At 41.4% G+C, this 16,153-nt stretch overlaps 1 protein-coding gene across 1 annotated transcript in view; it reads right to left on the bottom strand.

Annotated features, from left to right (window-relative positions):
• The window catches only part of LOC124805390 (myrosinase 1-like), a 121,838-nt gene that overhangs the window by 28,607 nt on the left and 77,078 nt on the right, over positions 1–16,153 (bottom strand). The window lies entirely within an intron of this gene.

The raw sequence follows: 16,153 nt of genomic DNA, 5'->3' as shown, positions 1-16,153 counted from the left end.
CATACTGCAATGATCTGCGAGCAGACAACCATTGATATCCCACGCCTCTCACACGATTCATTAGTACAGGAATTTATCATCAGAGGGCCACCGAGATACCTCAGAGTATGAACCCGTCACCAAAGACCTTCACAGGCCAACGGACGCCCCACGAACGATGCCTAGGCAACATTAGGACATTAGCACGTGGCTCAAATGTCGCCTCACGCAGAGGAAACTGTTTTGGCACCGCCATTTCGCTACATCGCCTGTCACCTGACTGTGAGAAAGTAGATGGACACAGAGCAGAAGAAAATGAGGAACAGTTGCTTGAGAGCGGAGGGAGTCCAGAAGTTTTCTGCAGAAGACAGCAGTAAGAAAGAGAGCAAGAACTGAGTGATAAGAAAAGGAGGAAACAAATTTCTGAAAGGAGAATTATCGGCTCGTACCCAGTCGAATGGAAATCGAATATTGCAGCCAGTGTGTGTCTCAGAGGGGGAACGAGGTGGCAAACGAGCTCGCAGTAGAGGAAGACGGTCTATTAGTCGTCTTATATACAGCATATTATATTTTAGCACAACTAACAGTAATTTGCAACTGTCCACGGCGCTTAATTTCCCACCTCCGATGTCAGCCGCCACTCTCATGCTTTAGGTATCAGGAATAAAACACTGGATTTTATGCAGAACACAACTCTACTTCTAAAGATGCGTAACGATGCTGAACACATCAGCACAGTCTTCGTGTAAGCCTTTAACGCTATCATTTTCAGTTGACAGTTGCTGTTGGCTGCAGAATTCAAAGCCTGTGCGGGATTTCGTAGTATCTCCCACTGTTAGGAATTGCATTTCCAGTACAGAAATCATACAAAATCACCCTGTTACAGTTACAATACTGCAGTGCGCAATCACATACACTGGTAGGCCAAAACATGACCACAGTCCAGCGATGCTGGTTACCGCCTGGTGGTGTTGTGAGCATGTGGCGCGATAGCAAAATTCTGTAAGCGGAGCAGACACGGACGGGAGGGAACCCTAGCGAAGTTGTGGGAATGAAAATGGGGAAATCCATTTAGATAAGCGAGTTTGACAGAATTAATGTTCCACCACCTGCGGCATAGTCGCATAATTGAACAGTGATCCAATACTGTCAAATGTTTTTTTTTATTCCAGTCTTTGATCACAATATCATTTCTTTTGACGATGACCGGTTTCAGTCAGTAATGACCATCCTCAGACATGGTGTAGAAAAGATCTGAGGATGGTCATTACTGACTGAAACCGGCCATCGTCAAAAGAATTGATATGGTGGTCAGAGACTGAAATAAAAAACATTTGAGAGATCAGATTATTGTGACACAGAGCCTGTGAACGAGCATCTCGAAAACGGCGAAGCTGGTCTAATGTTGACGTGCTTTAGTCGTGGAAAGAGGTAGGACAGTGAACAACACTAGTGGTTGGACGACCCTCCACAGAACGCGGAGTTAGGGGACTTCTGTTCTCTCTAAAGTACAATATATGGTGATCTGTGGTAGCTCTGCAGAAAGAGCGCAATGCTGGTGCACGTACAAGTGTTCTGGAGCATATCGTTCATCGTTCATCGTACATCGTTGAACATGGAGTTCCGCAGCGGACCGCCCCTACGTATTCACATGTCAACACGACATCGTCAATTACGATTACAGTGAGCATGTGAATGAATTTAGTCTGCATTTATTCACCATTTGCATCTAAAAATCTTGATATATTCTTCAAACGCGATAGCCATCCCTCTTAACAATAAGACTTATAATTAAATGTTGTAATAATTATCCGCAATCCACGTTTCTGTTTATATGAACCGCGTAGTGATACATTTTTTTGAGTAGGTGCAGGTGTGTAGAGGAGCTGCATTACTTGACCCTATATGTTGTCTTGCTGTATCTGTACAGGAAATTTCGAGAAAGATCTTAGAGCTGCCGATATATTACCGATAGCGTCTTTGTAATACTTATTTCATTTAAATGAAGCAGCTGTGCGTTGAAGTCATCAATATAATTAATTATGTGAGCAACTATGTCTGCATTCGATCTTAACTACTTCATAACAATATTATTCAGTCGCCAAAATTGTTCGATTATGGTTTACTACGTTCTGAATGCTAGAAGGGTGGGAGGGGGGGAGTGATTGTGGTTGGGATGCGAGAATACGTGAGCCTTTAAACCGCTCCAACATCTTGAATTGAGACTCTTCTTCTACAGAACCTGTACCGTGCACTCTGATCTTTGAACAATGCCTGATCTCTCGTGCCGGCTGCAATAACCGAAACCCACTGATAACCGATTACAGGGCGGTCGGAAACTGTCTGAGAAGCTTGTAAGCGTGTTGTAGAGTAGGATGCGCTGAGAAAAAATTGTTAAGATTAAAATTCGATACGTTGCACCTTTTTCTAATTAATTAGCACTGATCCTTCCTATTTCATTTCACGTGTAATAGTCATGCGCAAGTACCAATGTTCAAACTTTTCGCTACAGCTATGGGGAAATGGAATTTGCATCCTACGATTCTTAAGTCAGTCCAGACTTCACTTCCAGGTTTCATTGTAGTGCCTTCTAAGTCTGAAAACATTATTGATCGTGAAAATTTCAGACCTAGATCATTACATTTATCGACAACTGTTTGAAAGGCATACTGAGTTTTCCTCTGTCCTTCAACAAAGGAGAAGATGAATGGAATATAATGTCCGTTAACTAGCCTGATTACTGTAAACAGCTGACAAAGAAACTTTGTGCAGTACTAGAATATTCTATCAACGTATAATGTCGCACTGAGAAAGTATTTTAACTTTTTCAGATTCACAAAATATTACAACATTCTTCTTGGCATTATTTTCTAGCAAGAAATTTGTCCCCTTAGTAGTTTCCACATTTAGCGTGTTGATAACATTATGAACCCCTTCAACATTCGTCGGCAATTTCGGCAGAATTTTCCGCCTACCTGGGTAAATAAATTTACGAAAGCTGTCGAAATTTCTGTTATTTTTTGCGTATCTTCTCCTTTTAAATTAGCTTTCATGGACTCCCACAAAAATCTTCTGTGGCTTTTCTCTTCATCATACGAATTATTTTTTTGCCTTCGAATTTTGTCATAAGGAATTTCCTTGTGGCCAAGGTCTTCTTGAATCTCCACGACATCCAGTTTCATAACAGAAACAGTTTTAATAAGGCTTCTGCAACCCCTAAACATGCATGTGCATTGCGCTCTATCACTTTTCACAACTTTTTGAAACCCGAAGGTGTTACCTTTCGGAAGTAATATTTTCCCTCCCATTCTGCTTAATGAAACTGCAAGCGCGTCGGAGCTCATGTCCACTGTGAAAATATCTGAGACACGAGCCCATAAACCGCTATGAGGCCTCGGGGATATTACCTGCAGGCCACTTGTCTATTTCGAGAGGAGTGGGGCCTGTTACCTGTGGACCTATTTGGTTTCGGGAGGTACAACTCCTGCATCCGTGTAACCTACAACGCACGAATACCCGGTGTTTATCACTGAATACCAGTATTTGAGAATGAGAGCACTTAATCACTTGCAACACACTTTACACTTAATTTGAAACGGTTAAGAAACGTTTCCTCGCTGACAAGCCCCAAAAAAAGAAGAAAGAAAAAAGGTGTATCGCTTACTACATTTTCGCAGTTAATGCAGTAAAACTGCCGCATGAAGCATGATGCTTTAATTTCTTACTTTTGAATGACTAACTGTATTCACGATGCATTCTTGCAGACAGTTTTCAAATATACCACAAAATGGGCCCAAAAAACTGCACTAGTGGCCTTTAAAATTGCTTTCGCTTCAGACGCGAAATTTAACCGACAGGAAGAAGATGCTTTGATAAGCAAATGGTTTCTCATACACAAACAGCTGTTGACCGGCGTTGCCTGGTGAAACGTTGTTGTGAAGCCTCGTGTAAGGAGGAGAAATTCGTACCATCACGTTTCCAACATTGATAAAAGTCGGATTGTAGCCTATAGCGATTGTGGTTTACCGTATCAAGACATTGCTGCTCGCGTTGGTGGAGATCCAATAACTGTTAGCAGAATATGGAATCGGAGGGTTCAGGAGGGTAATACGGAACGCCGTGCTGGATCCCAACGGCCTCGTATACTAGCAGTCGAGATGACAGGCATCTTATCCACATGTCTGTAACGGATCGTGCAGGCACGTGCCGATCCCTCAGTCAACAGATGGGGACGTTTGCAAGACAACAACCATCTTCACGAACAGTTCGACGACGTTTGCAGCAGCATGGACTATCAGCTTGGAGACCATGGCTGCGGTTACCCTTGACGCTGCATCACAGACAGGAGCGCCTGCAATGGTGTACTCAACGACGAACCTGGGTGCACGAATGGCAAAACGCCATTTTTTCGGATGAATGCAGGTTCTGTTTACAGCATCATGATGGTCGCATCCGTGTTTGGCGACATCGCGGTGAACGCACATTGGAAGCGTGTATTCGTCATCGCCATACTGGTGTATTACCCGGCGTGATGGTATGGGGTGCCATTGGTTACACGTCTCTGTCACCTTTTGTTCGCACTGACGGCACTTTGAACGGTGGACGTTACATTTCAGATGTGTTACGACCCGTGGCTCTGCCCTTCATTCAATTCCTGTGAAACCCTACATTTCAGCAGGATAATGCACGACCGCATGTTGCAGGTCCTGTAGAGCCTTTACGGATACAGAAAATGTTCGACTGCTGCCCTGGCCAGCACATTCTCCAGATCTCTCACCAATTGAAAACGTCTGGTCAATGGTGGCCGAGCAAGTGGCTCGTCACAATACGCCAGTCACTACTTTTGATGAACTGTGGTATCGTGTTGAAGCAGCATGGGCAGCTGTACATGTACACGCCATCCAAGCTCTGTTTGACTCGATGCCCAGGCGTATCAAGGCCGTTATTACGGCCAGAGGTGGTTGTTCTGCGAACTGATTTCTCAGGATCTATGCACCCAAATTGCGTGAAAATGTAATCACATGTCAGTTCTAGTATAATATATTTGTCCAATGAATACCCGTTTGTCATGTGCATTTCTTCTTGGTGTAGTAATTTTAATGGCCAGTAGTGTATTTCAACGTACGAGACGTAGTTCAGAAGGTATGAATGACGTCATAAACACTGAGATGCTTGAGAAACTGCTGCATCATGCATGACATTTTAGTTTATTGCTTGTTTACTAGCAACTACATTTACAACACATTTCACAGACAGTAGCCACATATACCAGACGATGTACCTGTGAAGTTACATCATTGTGCAGCATACAGTTCAGGAGACATGACATCTCAAACATCAAGCTGCGTGAAACTGAAACTGCAGGGTGAAATTCGCTGGAGATACAAGTAAAACATGTGCACAAACAGGTGTGAAATATGTTAAATATATGTGCAATATATCTGACATGTGCCTACGCACCACAGGAACGATTTCAACTAAATTTGTATATTTGGTACACATATTATTGGTCAAATTGCATGCTATGGAATATCGTCTTAGTTACGTGACTGGCTTCCTGATTTCCTGCAAGAGAGATCACAGTTCGTAGAGGTAGTGTTACAGGGCCTCTGTTGTTCCTTATCAATAAAAACGATTTAGGATGCAATCTCAGCAGCAGTCTTGTTTGCAGATGATGCTGTCGTTTATCGTCTAGTAAAGTCATCAGTTGATCAAAACAGACTGCAAAACGATTTAGAAAAGATACCTGTATGATTTGGAAATTGGTATTTTACCCTAAATAACGTAAAGTGGGAGGTCATCCAAACGAGTGCTATAAGGAAACCGTTAAACTTCGGTTACACGATAAATCAGTCAAATATAAAGGCCGTAAATTCAGCTGAATACCTGGAAATTACAATTACGAACAACTGAAATTGAAAGAATACATAGAAAATGTTATGGGGAAGGCGAACCAAAGTCTGTGCTTTATTGGAAGCACGCTTAGAGGATGCAACAGATCTATTAAAGAGACTGCCTACACTACGCATGTTCGCCCTCTTTTGAAGTACTGCTGCGCAGTGTAAAGTCCATACCAGATAGGATTACCGGTGTACATCGAGTAAGTACAAAGACGAGCAGCAAGTTATGTATTATCGAAAAATAGCGGAGAGAGTGTCTGTGATATGATACAGGATTTGGGGTGGGCATCGTTAAAACAAAGGCGTTTTTCGTTGCGGCGAAATTTTCTCACGAAATTTCAAACATTAAATTTGTCCTCCGAATGCGAAAATATTTTGTTGACGCCGGCCTATATAGGGAGAAATGCTAGTCATAATAAAATAAGGGAATTACTGTGTAGGTGCCAGTCTCTTAAGAGTGATTTGCAGGATACCTATGTAGCGGTAAATGTACAGTCTGGAATGACATACTGTTAGGATGAGAACCACCAACCACTATTAGGGTGAACGTGATGACGTGGAGACAGAAGGAGGAGGAGGAAGTGACAGGTAGCTGTGGGAAAGGCGGAGAAGGGCACGAATAGGGGGAAACAGGAGCTGGACAGAGAGAAACGAGCAGAGAGAAAGAGAGAGAGGAGAGGAGGAGCTGGACAGAGAGAGGAAAGAGCGTGTAGACAGAGACAGGTTGCCGAAGAGACAGGCAGACAGAGCGGGGGGGGGGGGGGGTGAGATGAACAGAGGAGGAGGAGGAAATGGATGGGAAGAGGAGGAGATGGACAGCGAGAAGAGATGGATAGAGAAAAGAACTAGGAGAGGGGGGTGCAGGAGTTGAACAGAAAGATGGATGAGGAGGAGGTTGACTAATAGAAGACTGGAATAATTACATACACCAGCAACGCCACGTACTCAGCTAGTGAGAATTGATTCGTAAAGGACCACGAATTAAATTGGGCATGTGTTAGCTTTCTGGTTATACCATCCAGCGCTGCAATTAGGACGTTTCCTCGGTTCTGTAATTGTTTCCTGAGAGCCTAAAGAACCTGTAAAGTACATGACTCCAAATGTAATTCATGAATACATCTTTATCACAGCCCAATAGTGTGCTAAATCTGTCCACGCGATATGTAACCAACAGCAATTGCCGAAACAGATCCGTTCACCTCCCATGACTGGACCTGAAATCTAATCATCTGCAAAGGAAACTCGCTTGCTATCAATGTGCTGTGAGACTGGAATGCAGTAACTAATTTCCGACGCACCCTCAGTGTAGACTGGCAATGGCAAAGAAAGCGTTTCTGAACTAGAGAAATTTGTTAACATCGAGTATTGATTTAAGTGTCAGGAAGTCGTTCTGAAAGTATTTCTGTGGAGTGTAGCCACGTATGGAAGTGAAAAATGGACGATATATAGTTTAGACAAGAAGTGAATAGAAGATTTCGAAATGTGGTGTTACAGAAGAATGCTGAAGATTAGATGGGTAGATCACATAACTAATGAGGAGGTATTGAATAGAATTGGGGAGAAGAGGAGTTTGTGGCACAACTGGACTAGAAGAAGGGATCGGTTGGTAGGACACGTTCTGAGGCATCCAGGGATCACCAATTTGGTACTGGAGGGCAGCGTGGAGGGTAAAAATCGTAGATGGATATCAAGAGATGAATACACTAAGCAGATTCAGAAGGATGTAGGCTGCAGTAAGTACTGGGAGATGAAGACGCTTGCACAGGATAGAGTAGCATGGAGAGCTGCATCAAACCAGAATCAGGACTGAAAACCACAACAACAACTCAGTGGTCGTGCACCGTAAGCTATGCTACGATGTTCAACATGATGGCGCCCATGCCTGCAGTTTTATACGCCATGAAAGGGTAACATAATTGAATTTGCAATCATAACGAAGGGAAAATATAACGTACATCGCCGTGATCAACATCCATTCAACTAAGTGCAAGTAACTTATGAGCTTCCGTTTTCTACGTGCAGGCACACACCCAGATTACTACTTGCGGAATGATGGCAACAAGTGATGCCAATATAATCTCGTCTCAATAATTAAGCTTCACCACGACATGTGAACTGAAATGGTCCCATTCAATCCTTCATTTGTGGTAGAATCACCATAACAGCACAGACTTCCACCAGACAAAGGCAGTCTTCTCTCCAAAAACACGCCTTCACAAATAACCACCCAAGCGAAGCTGGAGCAGACCATACATCGTAATATAATATTCAGCTCTCTGATAAGCTCTCTTTGAGACAAGGAGCTAATGGGTTGCAGCCCGTCAAAAATTCCCGTCGACCGAAAACAAACTTGCTGTGTTGGCATAAGAGCCAACACCGTGTTACTAATGGAGGCCGAAATGCACGCGTTTTAGCTCACGCAGGCTGGCATGAGGAGGGAAGGACTATACTGACGTGAGATCTGGAACATGACAAGGAATTAGAATTCAGAAAGCGGATGTAATTAGTTTGATACTTAACTTTAATCCATTAATGATGAACATCGCTCTTCACGGTACATGAATCACAATATCTGCTCAGAATACATTCTTATAGTAATTGAACATGGCGCCTTGCTAAGTCGTAGCAAATGACGTAGCTGAAGGTGTGGGGCAGCGGGTGAAATAATTGGTTATAGAATGTAGAATGTAATGTAGAAAAGATGCATTTCCCGGCCGTTGCACCATATGTGGGGCGGTGGGTGGAAATTAGTAGAATAAATATTTTGTATTTATGCTGTTGTTTGCCGTTCTCAACACTGGCTCTCTATCTACAATATTGGCAACCAGAAAGTGATTAGCAAAACGTGAAGCCTGTAATTAGAATTCCTAATGCCCACTTCATCTGAGAAATACATTTATAGCTATAGCTTATAGCTCTCAGGAATTAGGAGATTGTCTGGGATTCATAATCAAAAACCGTTCTCTCTAAAAAGTTCACTATATTCTGAAATGCCAACTAGCTCTGCAGTGACGAAGAAATTGAAGAAATGTATGATGAAATAAAAAGAAATTATTCAGATTGTGAAGGGAGACGAAAATTTAATAGTCATGGGTGACTGGAATTCGAGTGTAGGAAAAGGGAGAGAAGAAAACATAGTAGGTGAATATGGATTGGGGCTAAGAAATGAAAGAGGAAGCCGCCTGGTAGAATTTTGCACAGAGCACAACATAATCATAACTAACACTTGGTTTAAGAATCATGCAAGAAGATTGTATACATGGAAGAACCCTGGAGATACTAAAAGGTATCAGATAGATTATATAATGGTAAGACAGAGAATTAGGAACCAGGTTTTAAATTGTAAGACATTTCCAGGGCCAGATGTGGATTCTGACCACAATCTATTGGTTATGACCTGTAGATTAAAACTGTAGAAACTGCAAAAAGGTGAGAATTTAAGGAGATGGGACCTGGATAAACTGAAAGAACCAGAGGTTGTTCAGAGTTTCAGGGAGAGCATAAGGGAACAATTGACAAGAACGGGGGAAAGAAATACAGTAGAAGAAGAATGGGTAGCTTTGAGGGATGAAGTAGCGAAGGCAGCAGAGGATCAAGTAGGTAAAAAGACGAGGGCTAGTAGAAATCCTTGGTTAACAGAAGAAATATTGAATTTAATTGATGAAAGGAGAAAATACAAAAATGCAGTAAATGAAGCAGGCAAAAAGGAATACAAACGTCTCAAAAATGAGATCGACATGAAGTGCAAAATGGCTAAGCAGGGATGGCTAGAGGACAAATGTAAGGATGTAGAGGCCTATTTCACTAGGGGTAAGATAGATACTGCCTACAGGAAAACTAAAGAGACCTTTGGAGATAAGAGAACGACTTGTATGAATATCAAGAGCTCAGATGGAAACCCAGTTCTAAGCAAAGAAGGGAAAGCAGACAGGTGGAAGGAGTATATAGAAGGTCTATACAAGGGCGATGTACTTGAGGACAATATTATGGAAATGGAAGAGGATGTAGATGAAGATGAAATAGGAGATATGATACTGCGTGAAGAGTTTGACAGAGCACTGAAAGACCTGAGTCGAAACAAGGCCCCCGGAGTAGACAACATTCCATTGGAACTACTGACGGCCTTGGGAGAGCCAGTCCTGACAAAACTCTACCATCTGGTGAGCAAGATTTATGAAACAGGCGAAATACCCTCAGACTTCAAGAAGAATATAATAATTCCAATCCCAAAGAAAGCAGGTGTTGACAGATGTGAAAATTACCGAACTATCAGTTTAATAAGTCACAGCTGCAAAATACTAACGTGAATTCTTTACAGACGAATGGAAAAACTGGTAGAAACCGACCTTGGGTAACATCAGTTTGGATTCCGCAGAAATGTTGGAACATGTGAGGCAATACTGACCCTACGACTTATCTTAGAAAATAGATTAAGGAAAGGCAAACCTACGTTTCTAGCATTTGTAGACTTAGAGAAAGCTTTTGACACTGTTGACTGGAATACTCTCTTTCAAATTCTAAAGGTGGCAGTGGTAAAATACAGGGAGCGAAAGGCTATTTACAATTTGTACAGAAACCAGATGGCAGTTATAAGAGTCGAGGGACATGAAAGGGAAGCAGTGGTTGGGAAGGGAGTAAGACAGGGTTGTAGCTTCTCCCCGATATTGTTCAATCTGTATATTGAGCAAGCAGTAAAGGAAACAAAAGAAAAATTCGGAGTAGGTATTAAAATTCATGGAGAAGAAATAAAAACTTTGAGGTTCGCCGATGACATTGTAATTCTGTCAGAGACAGCAAAGGACTTGGAAGAGCAGTTGAATGGAATGGACAGTGTCTTGAAAGGAGGATATAAGATGAACATCAACAAAAGCAAAACAAGGATAATGGAATGTAGTCTAATTAAGTCGGGTGATGCTGAGGGAATTAGATTAGGAAATGAGGCACTTAAAGTATTAAAGGAGTTTTGCTATTTGGGGAGCAAAATAACTGATAATGGTCGAAGTAGAGAGGATATAAAATGTAGGCTGGCAATGGCAAGGAAAGCGTTTCTGAAGAAGAGAAATTTGTTAACATCCAGTATTGATTTAAGTGTCAGGAAGTCATTTCTAAAGTATTCTTATGGAGTGTAGCCATGTATGGAAGTGAAACATGGACGATAAATAGTTTGGACAAGAAGAGAATAGAAGCTTTCGAAATGTGGTGCTACAGAAGAATGCTGAAGATTAGATGGGTAGATCACATAACTAATGAGGAGGTATTGAATAGGATTGGGGAGAAGAGAAGTTTGTGGCACAACCTGACCAGAAGACGGGATGGGTTGGTAGGACATGTTCTGAGGCATCAAGGGATCACCAATTTAGTATTGGAGGACAGCGTGGAGGGTAAAAATCGTAGAGGGAGACCAAGAGATGAATACACTAAGCAGATTCAGAAGGATGTAGGTTGCAGTAGGCACTGGGAGATGAAGAAGCTTGCACAGGATAGAGTAGCAATGAGAGCTGCATCAAACCAGTCTCAGGACTGAAGACCACAACAACAACAACATATTCTGAAAGTCACAGACCAAAAAGAATCCACACAATCCAACTACCAGAGCAGTTCAGAGTCTAATGCGCTGATGCAACTGTAACTGTTCAAATTAAATGTTTAAGTGAATGCTCGCCATAATTTGATGATAATGTTCATCAAACGCCATGCTAAATAATGGTAGAACGTCTGTCCCGCGGCGGCACGTGAAAATACGACATACGCAAGCTGAAGATAGATCATTAAAGTCATCCCAGAATTAACACTTCACTCGAAAACGATTTCATGGTTACGCGTATCCCGAGTAACTTATTACGGCATCCGAGGCTGTTTATAGCAATGATACCGACGCGATGTGACTCCCAGCACAGGTGGTGCAGTAATCAACGTCTGGAGAGAACTGGGGCCTTCCTCTCTCGTGCATCGTTCTTATATATAAAGCCGCGGTGCGGACGGCTAAGAGAACGCCTGATCAAATCCGCTCTCCTGACTAGCCGCTAGGCTAGTAATACACCACTTTAAGTTATCGAATAAATCATTGCTTCCTTTGCTGATGGCCGATGAAGCTTTAATTTAAATGTGCAATCAGCACACAAGTAAGTAATCATAATAAAAGTCTGACGTGGCTAAGTCAAATATTTTGGGCGAGAGAATTAATTTAATTACACTACACGCAGTAGACGAGCTCTGAACTTGCGCTTTGGAGATATGCTATCACTATAGTTTTATAGTTATTCAGTTGAAACTTCTCACATCTTTATGATTATAGCGGATCTCCCTTCTACTTAAATTTAAACATCCTAGCTTTATTTATTCGCCTACTTAATCTATCTGGCTACCTTAATTTTTAAGACAAAAACCAGAAAATCATGAATTTCAACTAAAATTTTAATTTGTGCGATCCAGAATACTGTTTATACTAAATTATTATGCAGAAGGAATCTAAATATAAATTTTTAAGTTTCTAGCACTTTTCTATTGCGCCAATGATTTTTACAGAAAAACATCCAAATTTCGAAAATGGTTAAAGTTAATGAACTGATATTCAACACATATCAATTTAGTATTACTCCTGACATGCTAGAAATGTTTTAGGTTATTTACTTGATTTTTAAAGTATTGCGCAACATTTATGACGTCAGAGCTAGTTACAGTGGACTGGCTGGCACACAATGAAAAGACTGATGTGAATTATATACGGCGTGAGTAGGCTGCTTCCCTACATCACCTTCTACTTACATTTTTTTTTGTAAATCGGAAAAAAATTAATTACAAAAAGGGAAGCAAGAGTACAGCTTAGCTCTCAATGAAGATTAAAATTGAAATGTAAACATATAGAAATATTAAAAGAAAACTTATTACCTACTTCAATTATTTAAATTGCTGGCATGTTCACTGCCTCTTAAGCAACATTATCACTCAAAATTTAAGCAAAATCAATGAAACACTTTGTCATACTTATTGCCTTAGACAGACAAACACATAAAATATGTATGAGGTGCATTCATGTTCTAAGGCCTCCGATTTTTTTTTTCGAATTGACTATTCACCCGAAATCGATGAAACTGGCATTACTTCTCGATGTAATCGCCCTGCAGACGTACACATTTTTCACAACGCTGACGCCATGATTCCATGGCAGCGGCGAAGGCTTCTTTAGGAGTCTGTTTTGACCACTGAAAAATCGCTGAGGCAATAGCAGCACGGCTGATGAATGTCCGGCCACGGAGAGTGTCTTTCATTGTTGGAAAAAGCCAAAAGTCACTAGGAGCCAGGTCAGGTGAGTAGGGATCATGAGGAATCACTTCAAAGTTGTTATCATGACGAAACTGTTGCGTAACGTTAGCTCGATGTGCGGGTGCGTTGTCTTGGTGAAACAGCACACGCGCAGCCCTTCCCGGACGTTTTTGTTGCAGTGCAGGAAGGAATTTGTTCTTCAAAACATTTTCGTAGAATGCACCTGTTACCGTAGTGCCCTTTCGAACACAATGGGTAAGGATTACGCCCTCGCTGTCCCAGAGCATGGACACCATCATTTTTTCAGCACTGGCGGTTACCCGAAAATTTTTTGGTGGCGATGAATCTGTGAACTTCCACTGAGCTGACTGGCGCTTTGTTTCTTGATTGAAAAAAGGCATCCACGTCTCATCCATTGTCACAACCAACGAAAAGAAAGTCCCATTCAGGCTGTCGTTGCGTGTCAACATTGCTTGGCAACATGCCACACGGGCAGCCATGTGGTCGTCCGTCAGCATTCGTGGCACCCACCTGGATAACACTTTTCGCATTTTCAGGTCGTCATGCAGGATTGTGTGCACAGAACCCACAGAAATGCCAACTCTGGAGGCGATCTGTTCAACAGTCATTCGGCGATCCCCCAAAACAATTCTCTCCACTTTCTCGATCATGTCGTCAGACCGGCTTGTGCGAGCCCGAGGTTGTTTCGGTTTGTTGTCACACGATGTTCTGCCTTCATTAAACTGTCGCACCCATGAACGCACTTTCGACACATCCATAACTCCATCACCACATGTCTCCTTCAACTGTCGATGAATTTCAGTTTGTTTCACACCACGCAAATTCAGAATACCAATGATTGCACGCTGTTCAAGTAAGGAAAACGTCGCCATTTTAAGTATTTAAAACAGTTCTCATTCTCGCCGCTGGCGGTAAAATTCCATCTGCCGTACGGCGCTGCCATCTCTGGGACATATTGACAATGAACACGGCCTCATTTTAAAACAATGCGCATGTTTCTATCTCTTTCCAGTCTGGAGAAAAAAAATCGGAGGCCTTAGAACTTGAATGCACCTCGTAAAATTATGAAAATCTTAAATCCATTAAACACATTTTTTACATACACGAATTCAAAGAAAATAACACAGTAATTCATGATACATAAACAGATAATTATATCTTAGCAGTCTTTTCTAAACCTGAAAGAAAATTTCACAAATCATGACAATTTCATTTTTACACACTTGGTTGTAGCCACTTTGGTTGGCGTTCTACACTTCCATTCACAAGGGTAGAGGAGGGGAAGTTGCTATGGAGTGCGTCCTTCACGTTCACTCTAAATTACATGGGGAAAGGGGAGGGGTCATTGTGAGTTGTGTCCAAGTCACTCCACGCTTTCACGCAGCTACCAGGCTGCCATTATCAGGTTTTTCCTGTAGAACAAACAAAAAGAGTGCCCCAGACTCTGTTCACTTAATATCTAAGTGTGGGTCACAATGAAATGGGGATATATATACATTTTGTCTTTCAATATGTTACTGGAACAAAGTTAACAGAACTTTTCTGGCTACTTAACTGTCATAAAATCGGTAAACAAATGGCTCCAAACGCCGTTAGTCACGTACTAGATAAAATTTATGCTCAAGGCATACAATCATAAATCCTATTTAATTTCAATTTATTATTTCTGGGCCGGAACACTGAACAAATGCTCGGTACATTCCTGATACATTTGTATTTTATTTACTTAGCTGACTCATCTTCGATTACCTTATTCTTAGAGATATTATGAGTATATTTGGTTAGTAGTTGTCTTCTCAGCTTCTTTGTACATGTGAGTAACTTATGGTAATAGTACAGTTCTGAGTGTTTAAAACACACTACGTTTAGTTGACTACTAAATCCACTTATTGGTCCTCTGCTGCTGTGTCAGTTCCACATCTGCAATTATGTACTTAATTCATCGAAGTGTATTTATGCTGAGCTATAAATAATGTTTCACGTCTGCCATTATGTTACTCAATTATGTTGCTAGTATATATACTTATTTAACACTCACTCTATTAACATTTAAAGCATAGGATAGCACATTTGTGTCATATTTATAGTGTATTGCAGCTGATCAGTTTGCTCATGTGGCAATCCATTTCCACTCGATCTGACGCTGACACCACAGGTAGTCTCTCTCGTCCTACCACTAAAGTGCATTAAGTAATTATGAACGAGCATAATGCTAAATTCCTTAAACCTATAGGACACCATGAGCTGCTCTGTCTCATCTGACATAAGGGTACCTATGGTCGCATTCACGCCTCCAACTCATAACCTCAATACGTGTAGGTGTGTCCTGTCACACTCTACAGCAAATAACGGCCAGCTCCAACCTTATAAATATTTCAAGGACGTGTCCTTCACGTCTCAACCACAAACACTGTTCAATTCTATTACACTGCCATTCCTTGCTACACAAGGTGAGTTCACTCTTACAACTTATCTGCATATTTTTCATAAGACTTAGCAATCTCTTTTACTATTAATTAGTTAGCTCTACAGCATACAATAGGTTTCACTGCCACTTCACATCCTGCTTGTACACAAATTTGTATATCTTTTTTAAATATTATTGTGGGACCATTTCCAATAAAACAACAACTTTGTACTTATAATATTACCAGGGTTCTATACATACTTGTTACTCAAATACATTTGTATCTTAATTATGTCATAATTCCCTGTTGCGTATGTCACTGTTAGGTTTGTCACATTAGGTATTTTCTTCACTAATCGGTGGATAGAATGGTTACAGAACTCATGGCTTGATATCCATGACGGAAAATTTTTGTATTGCAAAGAAGGAGTCGAAACTTTGGTGGATAGGAAAGATGAAGATTGAGTGAAATCTGAAATGGGAAAGAAGATCTCACACAGCTGCGACTGCACAGCCGCCACACTGTGTAGAGGTTACAGAGCAACCTCCTCCCTACAGAATTCATTAGTTTATTATTGGCTTG

Source organism: Schistocerca piceifrons, chromosome 7 (genome assembly GCF_021461385.2).
Source record: "Schistocerca piceifrons isolate TAMUIC-IGC-003096 chromosome 7, iqSchPice1.1, whole genome shotgun sequence".
NCBI classification, from domain to species: domain Eukaryota; kingdom Metazoa; phylum Arthropoda; class Insecta; order Orthoptera; family Acrididae; genus Schistocerca; species Schistocerca piceifrons.
The sequence above is the reverse complement of the archived record's forward strand: the minus strand, read 5'-3'. Positions and strand labels throughout refer to the sequence as shown.